This window comes from Macaca mulatta, chromosome 1 (genome assembly GCF_049350105.2).
Source record: "Macaca mulatta isolate MMU2019108-1 chromosome 1, T2T-MMU8v2.0, whole genome shotgun sequence".
Classification (NCBI taxonomy): Eukaryota; Metazoa; Chordata; class Mammalia; order Primates; family Cercopithecidae; genus Macaca; species Macaca mulatta.
The window spans coordinates 29,631,686-29,649,883 of record NC_133406.1 but is presented as its reverse complement, the minus strand read 5'-3'; the positions used below and the strand labels follow the sequence as shown (position 1 = coordinate 29,649,883).

The window sequence follows — 18,198 nt, the reverse complement described above, 5'->3', positions numbered from 1 at the left end:
TCCTTCCCTCTTCTCATTCTCAGAATAATGTCTGCCTACCAAAGACTAGAATGAGACTTTCATTTTAATTTCAACTGAAGCACATGTCATAGTTGTATTACTACACTACATCAACAGGAAACAAAATTACTCATCCATTCCACTGAGATAGCTAATACTAAAAGACTCAACACATTTTCTCCCTTCTTAAAGGACCTATGTGATAGGATTAGGTTTTGCAAATTCCAAAATACATTTACGGAGTGGGATTTAAAAATGGAATCCCTTTGCCATTCACTTTAGTTTTAAACAGCTTGTTTATCTTCTTCCTGCTAGCACAAAATGCAGTACAGAAATGGAAACCAGATTTCTTTATGTAGTGAATTTCATGTGGTTTCCACATTTCTCCTGGTAGTAGATTCCTAGCAGACAAGCATCTAAATAAATTCCTCCATGAGTGATTTTTAAGTCAGATGGCATCTGTAGCATTTTGTGGCACTTTCTAAACACACTCTCAAATGCACCAAAAATGGCCTACACATTGTGGCATTCTTCAATGCAGTTTTAAAGACTTTATTCAGGTAAATAAAGATTACATAATGTAATCTTGGAAGGTGATTTTTAGTGGCCTTGATTCTTACTCAAAAGGAATCCTCTTTCTTTGATTCCTTCCATTCAAGAAAATCTCAGATTAATTAATATGTGTTTATTCACCTGATTCCATTTGGGAAACTATTGTAGGACATACCTAGAAACTATAGGTATGGCCCTGGACCTCAAGGTGCTTCTAATCAAGTTAGAAAGATAAGATATAAATGTCAGAATAAGTGAAATGACAGTTTAAGAAGAATCAGCAGAGCACAAGCAACAAATGAATGAATGAATGAATGAATGAATGAATTAAACAGACAATAAGGTCTATATATGTTATTTGGAAATATTTGGTGTGCAATATTCTTTGGAACCTTAGAAAAACTGCTTTTAAATAAAAGTATGATCAATCTGTAACTCTATCCTTCTTTCTCCACCCTTCTGAAGACATTTAATGTTTAAAAAAATCAAAAGCAACTGGGTCATAGAAAAATTATTTTAAAGGCCACATGGAAGTATCAAAGCAATTAGTTTGGGAGCTATTTGTTTTTAAGAATGCATACATAGGGTTTAATTCATCTAATTGAAAATTTAAGGAGAAGAAACAAAATCTTATTAAATAACCTAACACATTTTTACCAATAGCTCAATTTCAACTCAATGTTCTAAAAAAGAAACAGGATGAATGGGGACTGGAGAGAAGAGGAATACTCAGAGAAAGCCTCATGCTGAACAGAGGAAAGATGGAAAGAAAAGATGAAGTAGTGGAAAAGAGGAGGAGGAAAAAGGGCGAAAACTAATAAGCCTGTTTTACTGAATGCTTTCTGATCACTTGACTGATGCATATATTGAAGTATGGGAAATTAACACATATCACAGTCTTTTGATAAAATAACTAGTTTAATATTCTCTGCTCCTATTCTCTGTAAATGTTCAGGGACAACATAAAAGTCACCAAGGGTAGAAATGGTATTTGCTACAACACCATAATCACTTTCCCTAAGGCACTGCCATGGCATTCTCCAAACTGTTGCCATATGAACTTGTTGCAGAATGTTTTCAAAAGCATCCCAATTTATTTTATCCGTATCATCGAATTAGACCTCCCAACCACCTCTCAGGTAGGTATCTTTCTTTATAACATTTGGCAAATGAGAAAATGGCAGAGCTGAACTTGAACCAATCAATTCTAATGCTCCTTCTCTGATATCTCAGTTGAATTCAAAAAAGCAAAAGTTTCATTTAACTTCAAAGAAGTAGAATTTGTTAAAGATGAAGTTTTGAAACTAAATATAACTAATTAAATCTGTACAAACAATAAGTCATCAAACAGTTTCTGCTCTTGGCACTGAAACACTTGGCTTTAGTGTATTCACTGTGAATGTTAATTCAAACCTTTTATTTCACAATCACACTATACACTGGTAAGCAAGTTATCTTACATACTTATGTAAATTATCTTACATTGTTAAAAATTGTTTTTAAGATGGCCCTTCTAAACAGTTTCTGTCAGCATGTACATTTACAAAAAATTCACTAAAATTCCTCTATATTGAATGTGAAGGAGACATGTACCGTGGGAATGGTAGTTTTAAGTGGGGAATTTGATATACTCAGAAATCCTCCCATGTACATACACAGGACAAATGCATTGAAAATGATATAGTATGGGAATGCAACAGAAGTGGCATTCATCTATATTTGTCTGAATCTACAACATGCAATCCAAAACAAAATCAAATTAAATAATAATTTAGAGTTATTATTTAATAATAAAAAGAGTTACAGTTGACATTACCTCAAATCAGATCCCACCCAACCCACATAAGAATCACAGGGTAAGCAATACTAATTATTTTATGATCTGAAGACAAAGAAAGAACTAAAATTAAGGTTGATTTATGAAGTAGATAAAGCAAAATTTACTAGAAAATCAACTCCCAGTAGCTTTCTTGTCCTTTGTTAAAGATTAAAAAGAATGAGGGACTCAACTTTCCAAAAATTAACCAATTGAATTGTAGTACTGAAAACTTCAAGGTCTGGAATCATTGGAAAAAAAAAAAAAGAAAAAAGGAAGGGAAGTCCATTATCCTAAAACTGGCTTCACCACTAGCAGAAGGCAATTACTTCTAGAAAATTTGAAAGGATCTTTTTAGCCAGCACAGTGGCTCATGCCTGTAATCCCAACACACTGGGAGGCCAAGATGGGAGGATCCCTTGAGTCCAGGAGTTTCAGATCAGCCTGGGTAACACAGGGAGACTCTGTCTCTACAAAAAAATTTAAAAAATAAAAGTAACCAGGCATGGTGGTGCACACCTGTAGTCCCAGCTACTTGGGAGGCTGAGAGATTGGAGTATCACTTGATACCAGGAGGTCGAGGCTGCAGTGAGCCATTACTGTACCACCGCACTCCAGTCTGAGTGGCAGAATGTTTCAAACAAACAAACAAAGACTCCTTTTATACCACTTATCCTCACTGTTTTTCTCTCTTCAGAAAACTTAAAAAACAGAGAAACAACAATTAGTGTACTTGTCAGTACTAACTTCATGAGACTCTGAAAATGCCTATGGATGCAAGTTGAACCTCAAGCACCTGCCCTAGTAGTTGACACACACATTGGCCAGGAAGCACCTGAGGCCACCCCACATATTCTCAATGGAGTACAAATCCCTTAAAGAAAAAATAATGAGTTAATAATCTACTAGCTTTTCAGCAAAACAAGACATTATTTCAAAAGCAATCATAATCCATTCTGGCCAATGAAAACCAAGGCTAGTTTTTTCTTGAAGAACCTGAGGAGAGATGGAAACAAAGTAAATTGTACCAGAGGAAACCATTTTGTCATAGGACAGAAGATTGGGAGTAAAGTGAGTGTTCCCCTAACAAAAATGAACCAATAGTACACAAAATGTGTGTGTAGTTTTAAAATGAAGTCAGTGACAGCTCCACTCAAATAGAAATCAATGCCCCTACCTTGTTGCATTTGCAAATTACAAAGGTATTTCTTACCCAATATTTCTATGTTAACCTTTAACTATCGCTATGAAGCTCTGACAGGCAAAAGTTAAAAAAAATAAAAAAGACTGAAATGTGTATACACTAAAACTAACTTTTAAGATTACAAAAAGCACTGCACATGCCCTAGGCTTAAAATAATATTACTTTAAAAGGGGTAAATAATTTATTTTGATGTTAATAATTCTTATATAGAGATGATCTGGTTTACTTTAAATATATACATAAATACATACACATTTATATACATATTTACATATACTATATACACCTATATATGCTCACATACATTTGCACATACAATTGCACATATATCTAGACCTACTTATCAGTCTATCCATCCGTAGATCTGTAGTAAAACCAGATAAACACAAGAGTGAGAAAGGTTATGATGGCTTTTCAACAAGATTCTCCAAAGGGTTATCTTAATAAGTCAGCTTCCATTACAGTGTTTTTAAAACAATCCTGTTACCATTCCCTCAGAATCAAGCTTTTTTTTTTTTCTATTTTCATTTGTTTCATACTCACAACGCATTTACTCATTGAGATTATAAAAGCCTTGAGGAAAATAACGTACTTTCTTCCTGAACAGTGTTTGCTTTGCTGTGGCTAAGCTTTGGAGACACCAGACCTAGGGGGTCAGTAAGCATAAAGACCGGGTGACTGGTGCGTCCCGCAGCAGGCTTACCTGCATAAAGCTTAGGTCTGGGCCAGGCCCTGTTCTACGCTCTTTTCTGTTTTAGAGATGAGGAAACCAGAGGTCAGAAAAGTTAAATAATTTGCCAAGGAAGCATCATAACAAGCTGTGAAGCCAGGATTCAAACCCATGCCAGCTGGCTCCAGAATACCCACACGACACTGCCTCCTTGAGCTTCTGCTTCCTCATCTGTAACCATGGAGAGATCCTACCTTTCAGAATTGCTGGATTAAATTCTATCACATGTGAAAGACACTAGCATGGACGCTGACATAAAATAAGTGCTCAAAAGAAAATACTAACTAAACAAAACAAACCTCTAAATTCAGAAAACAGTATATGTTATTACCTCTATAGCTTTTGTACTCTCATCCTGAGTGGCAGTGAAGTGGCACTGAATCTGATTCTGTGTGGCAAATGGAAATCACTTTTAGTTGATTAATACTAAAATAAGTGTTTATAAAGATATGTGGTTAATACCCATTTGCAACCTATAAATAACCTTTCGACATGAACCAATTTATATGCCAAGTACTTTTTTTGGTATGTAAAAGTAAAGCAAATTTCCATGATGGTGTGAATAGAAGTATTTTAATATGGTCTCATATGTCCTTAGAAGCTAGAATAAATTCTCTGGAAACTGAACAGAATTGAGAAGGCTAGTTAACATATTTATAATGGACGCAACTAAACAGACTTATGTTGGATCAAACCCTTTTAGAAATTCATTTAATTTGGGTTTCCCCTTTTGTATATACCAGAAGATTAAAATCCTAAAATAAAGGCAATGTGCTATGTGTTGCACAAGTATGCCTATCATTACTTAAAGACGTAGAGCTTCTAAAATGACCTACTGCATAATTGCAGGTATTCTGAGTAAAGCAGAAAGCGTCCCTTCACACACATGCATCCTTGTAGCCATTATGCTTAACTTGTATCCCCATCCACAGAAAGGGTACTTTCTCCACCCCTGCAGAAAAAAAAAGTAGTTTCTGAGTCCTTATATTATGCACATACAGATATTTTTTCTTTTGGATATCATGCATATTCATGTTTGAGTCACACTAAGGAAATAAAATGCTGGTGATGCCAAAAGACATCAGGAGTCAATACTCTAAAATTGTCAGTGACCTGACGACACCATGTTTCTCTTGTCCAAGGGAACCAGTCCTCGTTCTAAAGTCTGATTGTAACACGGAATTCAACGGAGCTCGCAGCACATAGCATTCAGATGATGCTTATCAGCTTTTGAGGGTGGAAGCAGGCAGCAGACTACACTCCTAGTACGCTCTCACTTAAAATCTGCATGAAAAGGCCAGCAACAATTTTCTAATCCCTTTAACTTGCCTTTCCCTAAAGATCTCAAGACAGTGCTTCCAATTTTACTGGAGTCATAAATCATATATTTCCTTTCTTGTGACTGGTATCCAATAGAGCTAGAGTTTTTAAGGTTTGTCTGCTGGACGTATTATGTTACTGAAATATAAAAATGGCTGCTGTGCACGCCAGTGGTTAGTAAAACTCAAAGACATAACATTAGCTTTCTCAATTGATTTGAGGAAAGAATGTTCATAAAATATATACTGCTTTTGGTTAGGAGCTTATTTCTAAATAAACAGACTCAGCAATGGAAATTTTAGAGACAGGCAAAAACAAAACATGCGTCTGTAAATGTACGTTTTAAAATCAATTCTCTCACAATCTTTGTCTTTTGTAAACTTTCTGAAGATTGTAAACTCAGTTGCATTAAGTTGATAATTTATAGCTTTCTAATTTAACTTCTTTTTCAGTTGTTGAAGGAAAATCTCTTACCCCTCTGAAATATTCCTCCTCTATTTTACAGGCTGATGTTGCATCTCTGCCTAAGAAGGCACTTCACTGCAGTGATTTGAGGGAAGCCATTTGTTTGTGATTCAGGCAAGGGAAGAAAACTGGAACGCTCTGCTACAACATATCTAGTCCTTTGGGCCCTAACAAAATAGGAAATGCAGGAGATTAGGGGACTGCATTGCCTCCAATTAAAAAAAAAAAAGTGCTAATCCACACAACATAAAGCCAAACTAAGTGGGGCTATCTTCTCTAATTAGCAATGAACGAAGGTCAGCTAGATTTTTATCTTAGCTACAAACTGGGAAGGAGAAAAGGAGAAAGGAAATACTACAACTTGGTTAGATCCTGCTTTTCACACAAGATTGTATGACTGGTAGCTGCACAGGATGCTTCCAGAAGATTAGAAGGCCAAAAATAAGCAAGGAAATATGGTTGGCTCAATGTTTACATTTATTTCAAAAAGAATAGTTCAATCTGGTATGGTAGTTGCAGACACATACATAAATATTAAAAGCACACTATGTTTTTTATGATTTTTTTAAGAGAGCTGTAATTCCTAAGTTACTATCATGACGAATATTTGACCAGAAACCACATGCATACCATATAGCTCTTTACTCATTCTTTTACAGTTTACTGAATGGCCTACAATCAGCCAGTCAAAAGAAATACAAATATATTTTTCCTGCCTTCAATTAGCTTATACTTTATCTAGGAAAAAAAAAGTTCAAATACATAAAATAACAAATAGTACAGGTAACATCTCAGTATAAAACTGTGAAAGCACAGGAGGTAATTAATTGGCATTTTAATAACAGGAAATACAAGCACTATAAGAATTTGTTAGGGGAATACGTTGTTTCTGTAGGTTGACAATATTCTTCTGAGCACGAGCATTGGTGCTAGAAAAAAACTCTGAGTTCTGCCATTTGTGGACTCTGATGAAGTAATGTTTAAGCTCTCTGAGCTTTAATTTTATCATCAATAGAATGGGGATAATAATAGCTACACTATAGGGTTATCATAAGAAACTAATACATTATACGTGAATGGATTTTGTAATCTGTAAAGAAGCTGTAAAATGACTATTGAGAAGGTAGTCAAAGGAATCATGCCAAACAGTTACCATTAGTTTGGGAAGACAGAAAGGGATAAGAAGTTGGAAGGGATAATGATGATTAATTTTTTTCTTGACATACCTCTCTATTGTTTGAACTTGTGCACTAATCTTGTACCAAAAAAAAAAATTAAGGCTATATAAATATTAGCTGAAGTACGCATATCTGGATATCACAAAATAATTGTAAACACTAGTAACCCTGCCCCTTTAGAGGTACATAGAAAGAAGCCTCAGTCCTGGTTTCAATTTGAGAATTTCCAAAGTCATAAAAATGTGCCAAGATTGGTAACAATAACTAACTGAAACTGTGTTTCCTTTTCATAACACTTTAAAATAGAGCATATTTTGTAGTCACCCAAAACCATCTATTGATTCAATAATCACTTTGGTCAACAACATTTGAAATAAGCAAATTAAGTAACTTTAGTTCCTCAAAGTCAAGTATTTGTCATGTCCAACTTTGCTTTCTAGGGCCCAATACATTTTGGGTATTCAAGTGATAACTTTACAGACATAAGAAAAGTTATTAAGGCATTTCCAAATCAATGCCAAGGACTTTTCAGAGCAGAATGACCAACTTTTTAAACAGAACTTGGTCACAGATGTGTATTCCTAACGTTTTATGTAAGTGTGAGCTTTTTGAGGGCAGGAGTCAGATCTTAATCTCTGTATGCCCAGTCCCTGGTATTGTGACTAGCAGGTGAGTAGGCGAGAATAAATATTTGTTGAACTATTTGGAGGCAAGAACACCCTCAAACACTTCAGTTAACTGGAAACTCAAGGAGATGGACATATATTCTAAGGGGAACTCAATTTCTATAGCTGTCTCTGGAGAAAATTCCTTAAAATGTTTAGAAAGTCATAAAGATAAGTAAAAAGTTAAGTCCTTTGATTGAAATATCATAAGATTCCTATTTGGTGTAGGTAGTAGAACCATTTGAGGGCATATAGATGTATGGACTAAGGGGAAATCATGGTGCAATATGATCAGAACCCCTTTTGTTTGCCTTGACAAAAATTTCCAAGGCATGTCTTATATCTAAATGGAAGGGGGCAGAAGAAAGGCTTTCACTTTCTGTGGCAGAAGGAGGCCTACTCCTGGAATGCTGGCTGACTACTGGCTCAGTGGTTTATGGTTCCTCTATGAAGACTTCATGTGAGTAAACACACAGATACTTTAAAAAATAAAATGGAGTTGGTATCCACATGTAATACAACTACTAGATTGTATGTAGTCACATTTACATTATTTCCAGTAATATGCAAGCAGTGACAGGGAAAAAGGGGAGGTGAGTCTTACAGGGCTTGTGCAAGCACTATTGAATAGGCCCTAAAGACACAAGTATGGAAGTAAAAGTACAGTGATATAAAGTCATTCCTCTGACTCCTATTGATGATATAAATATTTCTATGAATGGTATACCCAGTGCTAATCTCTGTTCCATGCTAAGATGCCAGATCATTCATGTTTATCTTATTTAATCTTCCTCACAAAATAACAAGGGTTTATCATAACTTTTGAACTCTTTAGTAGTGTGCTATTTAATGAATCAAAAGAAGTCATTTTATGAAAAGCAAATGCTTTAGGACAGTACTCACTTGAAGCTTTTTGAAATATACAATGCAGCGTATAAATAAGTGATATATTTTTCTATTTCTAAAAAGCATTTCAGAAGGCCAGTGGAAATGAATCGCTTTGGCTGTACTTCTTTAAAGGATGCTAAGTTTCTTAGTTTGGTTAGTCAAATTAAATTTGGGAGCTACCTAGAAATTTTCTCACATTTTGATCTTTAGAAGGCAATTAATCAAGCTCTTGTTTGAGGTGACTCTAGCTTTGATCAGAATCCTACGGAGGGAAAGTGAGAGAACTACATATTCAGAATATTCAACAGTATATATAATTGAAAACAGCCACAACACGGAAAGAAAAGTAGATGCCAGTGGGCTGATATCTTATAACCTTTGGTCAAGCGGTACTTGGCAAATTTCAACAGATTTAGTTAATCAGAGATAAAACTAAGCCACAGAATACCATGAAAACAAAACAAAAGTATCAAAACAGAATCAGGAATTAACAGTGAAAAACAATGCTATACCTAACGGCGTGGATCTACCAGAGGCGATTTGTTAGACCTGAGTCGTTATTTTGTAGTGGATGCTTCAAATAAAAACTTTAACGTTTCTTTAGGTCAAACTATAGCACAGCATTCAGAGAGCCAGCCAGAATAGCTGAGGGAAACTAGGAAGGCCACATGTGGAACTAATTACTCATGTAGAGGCTATGACAAAGAACATTTCTCCAGACTTTTCATGGGGGCTTCACTTTCAGGAAGTTGCTATAATTACTGTTCAAGTCTAGAGCAGCCTGCAAGCTGCTGACAGATCCAACAGACAGGAGAAGGAGGGAGAGAGAGAAGGAGTGAAAGAGAGGAGGGAGAGAGAGAGAGAGAGAGAGAGGGATGGGGGAGGGAGGGAGGAGGAGAGAGAGAAGGGGGGAGCGAGAGAGAGGAAGAGAGACGGGGAGAGAGAGAGAGAGAGAGAGAGAGAGAGAGAAAGAGAGAGAGAGAGAGAGAAACTTATCTGCCCTTTTTGACGAGTGAAATACCAGAAAACAAAGTGCCACAGGAAAGCTCAAAAAGGTTTCCAAATGAGCTCTGCCTTCCAGTGTTCAACTTTCTGTTTACTATTTTATCTACCCTCTATCTTCAAATTACTTCTCTAGCCTGGGTCAGACAGTAAATTTGTACATCTACACTAACTCACTTTCAGTTGGCCACAGCCGAACTGTACATCTTGACTCTTTTTTTTTTTTTTTTTTTTTTTTACAGCTTTTCCATACTGGGGCCCACTTCCTGCCCAGTTGAGGAAAAAAATCTGGCCTGAAGATGAAATGACTGCTTAACGTTACACTAAAACATCTGGTACCATTTTATGCACAGACCCATGTCTGAGAGCAGGCGATTCTAGCGGTCTCTCCAGCGGCACAGCGCATACCCAAACCTCCCCAGGGTGACATCATCCCATATATGGACTCTCCAGCCCAGCCCTCCCCCTTTTCCTGGTCCTAAATTCATTGCCAGTTCCCCAGTCTGCAGCAAATGTGCCACGTCAAGACTGGAAATCACAGCCCTTGAGTGTGTCTCAGTCAGCGCAGCAGAATTCAGGGGGGAAAGCTGAATGCAACCCCTGGTGCAGGAAGGGAGGCTTTTCCTGAGGACCGGGAGAGGATTTTAAGTACATGGAAGGAAGCTTCTGGAGATCCTGCTCCGTCGCCCCAGTGTTCAGACTACCTGTTCAGGACAATGCCGTTGTACAGTAGTCTGCACATTGGTTAGACTGGGCAAGGGAGAGCAACGCCATGGACTGCTGGGGACAAAATGGGCTGTTTCCAAGGAGAAGACATTTGTTTGCTCCTTTTTTGAATCTCATATCCAGTGTTTTTCTTCACAGGTTTTGCACACTAGGGACCAAGAAGCCCTCGGGGACACTGCTGAGAAAAGACTGCCGAAAGGAAGACCAGCGGGTAAGGCCTTCTTGACTGCTCACCTGGTCTGTGACCAAGGGAACCTAGGTGGGGAGTACATGATTTGTGTTAACATGCAAGGGAAACAGAGGTACATGTGTGATGGGTAGAGATGTGTTTAATTTTAAAAGAGCGAAAGTGTGTGGTATATAGCGATTCACTGTTTTTTTGGTTTTTTTCTGAAGATTGATAATTCGAGTGTTTTCTTAAGTGTAAAGGTTTTCCCACTTCAAAATGAAATATGAAAAAACTCACTCCAGACACTTAAGAATAGTTTAATGAGGCTACTTCTGAATTGTTTAATAATAATTCAGAGATTTAAAAACGTATATGGATGAAGGCTGTATGTGTAACTTTTAACATCCCAGGACTGAAGTCATTTTTCCCAAAGTAAAGAATACTTGCTGGTTTTTAAATGCTAAATGGATAGTGCTTTTCTGAAGATTTCCTTCTATAACATAAACACCAGGAATAATAGTACCTAACAATAAAAGAAGAACCTGCCAAGTCTTGCCTACCAGACAATGCAGATGGGATTTGCCCAGAGAAGAGCGCCAACCCACAACTTATTGAGTCAGCAATTGAATAAATCAGGAAATAAAAATCTCTATCTTCAGCTATCCCTGTAAATATCTTTCACTTTTTTTTTTTTTTTTTAATCAAAGAGTGATTGATACTTGCTGCTCAGCTGAGCCCTCTTGCCTATAGCTTACAATGCTTCCACTTCTCCGAGCATTTAAAATGATAAGGCACTTTGTCTAGAAACCCACTGATAAAAAAGGAATTTGTAAACGAAGGCAGAAGTTTTCTTTGGTCAATTTCCAGCTGTCCTGGAGGTGAAGGAGGGTGGGAGAGGGGGAGGAAGGTGGGAGGGAAGAAAACCCTCAAGCTGAATGAAATCCTAATAGAGAAAATAATAGAGCAAGTCTGGATTGCAATGTGATCTGTGCTGAACTTTAGAGGTGGGTCCCTTAAAGAAAGTTCTGGAAAAATGTTATTGCCTCATCACTAATTTTCTTAACCCCCATTTAGTTCAATTCCCAAACAATTCTATATAATGAAAACATCTCTTCTAGAGGGTTTGTGAAAAATAAATGTAATCTCTTTTGTCCTTTAAAGTTACAGTGGTTCCTGAACAAATTCTTTTCTAAGTTATACATTTTGCAACAATTCAAAAATTGACTCAAGTTCTCTTTAGCAAAATATTTTATTATAAAAGGTTCCCTAAGCTTTCTTTTGTCAAAACAACTTACTTTAAAAATTACCCTTCTGATCACCCCAAAATGTGTATAAAGAAAACATAAGTATTCTTATATATTCATGATTCTTAGTTAAAATATACACAGCAAGGAGAAATTTAGCTACTTTCACTTAGATGATATAGTAAAGTCATCCTTTCATTTTCTATTGTGACTTGCAGAGTTCCATATTAACTATTTTTAGCAGAACAAATGAGACGTTAAAAATCTATATAGTTTCTTTTACATAAGAAAACTTTTAAAAAAGTAACTTAGAGGAGCTCATTTTTTCAAGAAATATATTTTTTCTAATTGATACAATTACTGAAGAAGAATAGCTAACAAGGTACTTTGGTAATGTTTAAGTTTTCTCAAATTTTCTGGTTGTTTTTTTTTTAACTCTAGAAATGATTACACTTCATAATTTGCTTTCATTTAATGTATATTTAATTTCAATTTCTTTCTTCATGTTAAATGGTCTTTTTGTTTCAAAGAAATGAATCCCTACGGGTCCCTCACCTATTTTCTCCCTCAGGATGACTTTCGGTCTGGAGATAGAAGGGACATAAGGGTGCCCCTGGCATAAGTACAAGAGTAGAAATATAAGAATTACTTTGTAAAAGGATAACCAAGGAGTTCCTGCACGTGCTTGATGTGGCTCTAGCGACTTATTTTTGAGGCAAACTTTTAACAAATGAAAAGGAATAGTACTTATTTTTCAATTATATGGGCTAAATTAAAGATCAAAAGTAAAAGCTCATTTTATAAAGCTCTGCTGAATGAAGGCAGGATTGTAGTTTATGCGCTGGTACACATGCCCACATTTATATACATTATAGCCGTATCTATATCCAGGTAAATTAGAAAAATGTTTAATTTTATTTTCATATTACTTTATAAGGAGATATACAAATATTTTAGGGATCATGGAATCTATTCCAGAGGAAACTAACCAACAGTGAGCATCTTCAACTAAAACTACCCCTGGATGTAATGGTAAGTGTAAGTATTAAAATTAAACATTATACATGGTCATGAAGAGAAATTGTTTCAGGGTCTGTCCAAACTACATTTCATAGAAATTTCATAATTATTTTTCATTTTAGCATGTGAACGATTGATAAATTGGACTAGGTACTGGGTTAAAAGGACTTTTCCGCCATCTAAGCGAAAGGAAGTTCAGAGCCTTAGCTTCAACACCATAATGTCTTAATTGGAAAAGGATCAATTGAAAACGGTGTACTTCAATTTTCAAACCCATTTTTCTTTTAGGCCACAGATCTCAAAATCAAAGAAAGATTGTTTACTATAGGACAAAGTTTCACGCTGATCACTTTCCTGTAGTTAGTCAATAGGCTTAATATCCTTCCTGCTTGGCATTCGGGCTTTCGGCCCAGATAATATGTTTATGTTTGTAAAAGACCAAAATATACTATCTACCCCCACCTCTTGCCTACAGACCACCCAAGTATTTCACTCTGTGGGAAATAGTTTAGACATAAAAATCCCAATGAAAGAATTCTTCCCACTTTTTTGGTTGAAGTCTTAAGCTGTTATAAGATATAAAAAGTACAACTTGGTAATGTAAAAAAATTCACTCATCCACAAGCGTCCATGCTCGCTAAAGAGACGCCAAGCTTTCACTTACTCTATAAGGGATCCGCTCTTTATAAACAATGCACTTTACCCTGCTCTAAGCAGAAAAGCCCACCCATCACAATAACGTCAAAATAATAACTAAGAGACCATCACTCAGAAATCCTGGCTTAAAATAACTGGAAGGTCAGGCTTTAACCTAAGACAGGAAATTCCTGAGTTAAGATAGAAACTTTCTTAATTCAAATCCCTTTTTACTTTCATGTTCTGTAAATTAAGTAGATATAAATATTTACCAATTTTCAAAGGTCTCTTATGAATAATTTTTGTCAGTTTTAATAGATAGAGATAACCAAGTAAATTAGGAAAAAAATCTTCATTTTGAATTTTTTGACTTAGCGTGACAGCCAGTTTCCTGGAGTTGCTTTGGTTTAATTTTACTACAGAAGACTTAGAAGATAATTCTTTTCTTACATTTTTTTCCTTAAGAAATAAAAGACAAAAAGAAAACAAGGTATAATAACCATGCTAAAAATTACATAGTATGATAATAATACAAATAGCTGTTTTATATTTTAGCTAGTATTTTAAGTAATAATAAACTAATATCCAACCTATAATTTGGGAGATTAAAAAAAAGTCAATATGGTTTTCAGTCTTTCATCTTTTTAACAAGTTTAGGGGCAGGTTCAATATAACTATGAAGTGTGCATATGTCACATACTTACTGTAAGTGTGTTTTAAAAATCTATCAGAAACATAAAGTGTCCAAAAGCCTTATGAGTAGAACAATCATTTTCAGCGAGATTTTTTCCCCCTGAAAAACTGTTGTGGTTTTTCTGGATCAAAAATTTTTTTATATCTTGCCTTAATAAAACTGTTTTATATTAAAGCATAACATACAAACTCACAAATATTTCTTTTTATTTTTTCAGGTTGCATGCATCATTCCTTTAATTGAGCAGAGTTAACTGGATCAAATTATTTATGGGAGAGAGAGGAAAAGTTATAAAGAATTTTAGTAATTTTTAATTTCCACCACTATACTCTTTGTAAGTGAATCACTCTATAATTACTTTCTGTTGCACTGAATGCAGCAACAGTAACACAATAGTATTTTAAGGCACTGGTTTTTGGCATACTCTAACCTTGTAGCTATTTAAATAACAGACAAGTTTACTCATGTTTATTATTCTGTTAAGGAAAAAAAAAGTTCCTTTACTCGGAAGTGATGGCCAGAAACAGAATCAGAAATTTACTTTCTTGAAATTACATAAGTACACAGAAAATGGCACTTATCAGCTTTTGTTAAAACATTACCTTATCTAATCACTGCATAAAAGTCCAGATTTGTAGAAAATTGTCATTTTCTCAGTATCTAAAAACTATTTTGCTTTCCATTAAGTTTCTATTTGCTATTTTCTCAGAATTTTACAATTAAAGATAAATCACAAACTATTTGTTTTCCTTAAAGTTCTTTGAGAAAATGTCTAATTGTACAATCTGTGGACAATACTGTTTTTTGGTGCTGTGTTTTTTAAGAAGTCCTACTTACTGGAATTTTGACTATTTGGATATTTTTGCTTTTAAAAGGGGAGGGGAATTTGCTTAATACTTCTACAAATGTGAATTGATAATTGATATTAAAATAGTAGAATTATTCTCGACTCACCAGAATTAAATTTTGTATCTGCATATTTAACACTATTAGCTCATATAAATTATAGAAAATTTTTCAAAGGATCTGGTTTTAATTTTTTGGATATGAAATGAATTTGCCTTTTCTGCCTTTTCTTAAGGTACTATTTTGTAACTATGTTGCACTAACTATATCCAAAACACATTCTGAGCATCACTGTGAGTAACAACCTTCCAGTTTATACCCTTTTGATTCACAGCATGTCCCTGTGGTTAATTAAGAGGTGGATAACTTAAGCTCACAACTGCCTTTAATTTGATTTCACATCCACACTTAGAAACTTTGCATTTAAAAGGAAAATGAGACATTTAAATCGGTTCCTGTTGTTTAACATATAATTGGTAAAAACATATTCCCTTGTAAAATCCTATTATCAAAGCATCAGATACCAAAGTCAGCAGCTTGGGTTGCCAAATACATTAGGCTCATTATTTTGAAAAGCGCTGCTGTTTCCATGTCAATGGTAATTTTCTTTTTCATGGGCAAGGTTATTGTACTTATCTACTAAAAGAAACATGTATAAACATAGTTTTTATCTTTAACTTCAGTATTAAAATATGCAGTTTTTTGCAAAGAGGAAAAACATCTGGTTCAATTACTCTGAACTCTGACTACATGTGGGCCAGTACTAATATGAATTGGATTTAAGAAAAAACCTTGTGTTTAATCTCTTTTTTTCCTAAAATTTTAATGTGAGTTTTCTGTTATGCAAATTATCCATGTTAGCACATTTGGAACAAATGTATAAATGTACTTTCTGAATAAAGTCAAAAGTCTAACGTGTTTTTAGTTCCATAATGTTTTAATGTTTAATTATATTGTGTATTTTTCTCCCTTTCCCCTTACTCTCCAAAATCACCAAATCTGGAAAACAGGCTGATTGTATCTGTCTATGAGCAAAGGAAACCTGAAGGAACCAAGGGCCTGGCTGGACAGAGTTGTCATGTGTCTGCCTGTCTACACTTGCTGTGCAGAACATCCGCTCACCTGTACAGCAGGCACAGACAGGCAGTCACATGACAACCCAGCCTGAATGACAACCAGCCATTGAAAGAAAGCAGCCCTCACACCATAGCATCTACACCAAGAGCTACAACCAAAATGAGGGGCTTGGGGCCTGGGGCTTTAATCTGTTGGTTTAATACTTAACTCATGTATTATTTTATTTTGATTCAAGTATTAAAACCCACCAAAAGTAAAGTGAGTGGTGCCTATGAAATATAATAAAACCCATTTCTGAAAATGTTCCTGTGCATTCTATAGTTCTCTTTTCCTAATTGTTGTCAGTAAATCACTATCCTTGACATTTATTGTACACAGCTTTGCAGTACCCTACATCAATATAGAAACTCAATATAACAGAACAATATAACTTCAGTCTGATGCTTGACAAAGAAAAAATTATTCTAAGAATTCTCGTCCATAAACTAAATATGGTTTTCTATGTCATGATTTATTTTTAAGGGGATAGGGTGCAAAGACAGACGAAAAGGGAGGAAAAGAGTACTCCAAAGGATCAACTACTTTGAGTTACCTCTGCCAGTCTGGGTCTGGGTAAAACACAGTGAAAAGACTACTATTTCCAACATAATGTTCAACTATATTAAAACAATAGCTTCTCCTCTTTTGACACATGGAAAGTTGAAACTTTGATACTTCCATGCGTCATGGTATACATAAATTTATGACTGCATCACTCTTTCATTAAGAAGGCGCTTATGCTACAGATGCTACAGTTTTAGGAGTAGAATTTACAAGGCCAACACATTCACTTGCAACCTATGCTTCCATCACTATAAACTTTCAAGATCTTGAGATGTTCAGGCAATTCATTTATCTTCAGAAGCGTAAGGAAAGTGGTTAATGCACTTGAAATGTATATTTTGCCACATCTTTTGAGAAAATATCCAAACTTCAGTTTATGCACTGTTGACTGGAGTGAAATGATAAGGGATGGCTTTTGTCTATGAATATCTTAAATACTTAAGGGTAAAAGGTGGGAAGATGGATACAATTAGAAATGTGTCAACTTTTATTTAGTTCATTAACATGTTTTAGCTTCAGTATTTAAAATTAATTTTCATCTTTCTTAGAAAGATTCTGGTCAAGCTTAAAAAAATGTAACACAAGGGTACTCAAAACCGTTTCTTCACATTTAATTATTAAACACTTTATGTATGTATTCTGAACTAAAGCAAACTATTTTTCATTCAGGTATTTTATTTTTAAAATGAAAGTCTGTCTTAAGGCTAAGAGCCCAGTGAGTTTCAAATTTTCTGACAATGATATTTTAACCAAACCTGACATTATAGTTTTTTTAATTAAAAAAACTGAATGATGGGGCAAAACTACAAAGCAAAAATATGATCAAAGTTAAATTTCTCTCATTTAAACAATCTTGTCTTATGGCAATATGTCATCTGCTAAAATTCATCTCTGCTTTTGCAAGATACATTGTGTGATGCAGATTTTTACGTTAAATAAAAGTTCCATTACTAGCAAATAAAGTCCTAAACAATACTCACAAAACGTAGAATATAAACAGGAAGACAATATAAAAATGACTCACAGAATATCGACATCGTTCTACCCAATCTTAAATGCCTTGTACAACCTGTTGCAAATGCTGCATATGAGAGTTCACGTATGGAATTATTCTACTGGACCCTGCAAGGCAGTCTCAGGAGAGTGCTTGATAGCTCCCATAATGAGACAATGACCTAGCCAGAACATTAAGGAGACTACACCCGTCCTTCAGACTCCAAAGGGAAAGCTAGGATGGCAGCAGAGTCATCCTAAAGTGAGACTCCCCAGGATAACATTTTCAACATTTTTCCTTAAAACATAAAGTTAACACCTTTTTTGTTAAATATTTTTTACTCAATTTTCAAAAAATGCTTAAAGAATG

General features: G+C 35.1%; 1 protein-coding gene, 1 long non-coding RNA gene and 2 other non-coding genes across 11 annotated transcripts in view; 3 read left to right on the top strand and 1 right to left on the bottom strand.

The window, feature by feature from the left end:
• DNM3 (dynamin 3) overlaps nt 1-18,198 on the bottom strand; it is a 563,268-nt gene that overhangs the window by 258,967 nt on the left and 286,103 nt on the right. The gene's annotated exons all lie outside the window — the stretch shown is intronic.
• LOC144340355 (uncharacterized) lies at nt 10,335-16,533 on the top strand. Of its 3 annotated transcripts, XR_013416398.1 has the most exons (4): nt 10,335-10,564; nt 10,685-10,757; nt 12,897-12,991; nt 14,527-16,533. It is a non-coding gene; the product is annotated as an uncharacterized LOC144340355 (long non-coding RNA). The 3 variants fall into 3 exon arrangements; XR_013416396.1 differs by having other exon boundaries at nt 10,560-10,757; nt 12,917-12,991; XR_013416397.1 differs by lacking the exon at nt 10,335-10,564 and having other exon boundaries at nt 10,569-10,757.
• On the top strand, nt 10,478-10,587 carry MIR199A-1 (microRNA mir-199a-1). The gene has a single exon (NR_032039.1). It is a non-coding gene; the product is annotated as a microRNA mir-199a-1 (primary transcript).
• Nucleotides 16,212-16,321, top strand: MIR214 (microRNA mir-214). Its single transcript, NR_032044.1, has one exon. It is a non-coding gene; the product is annotated as a microRNA mir-214 (primary transcript).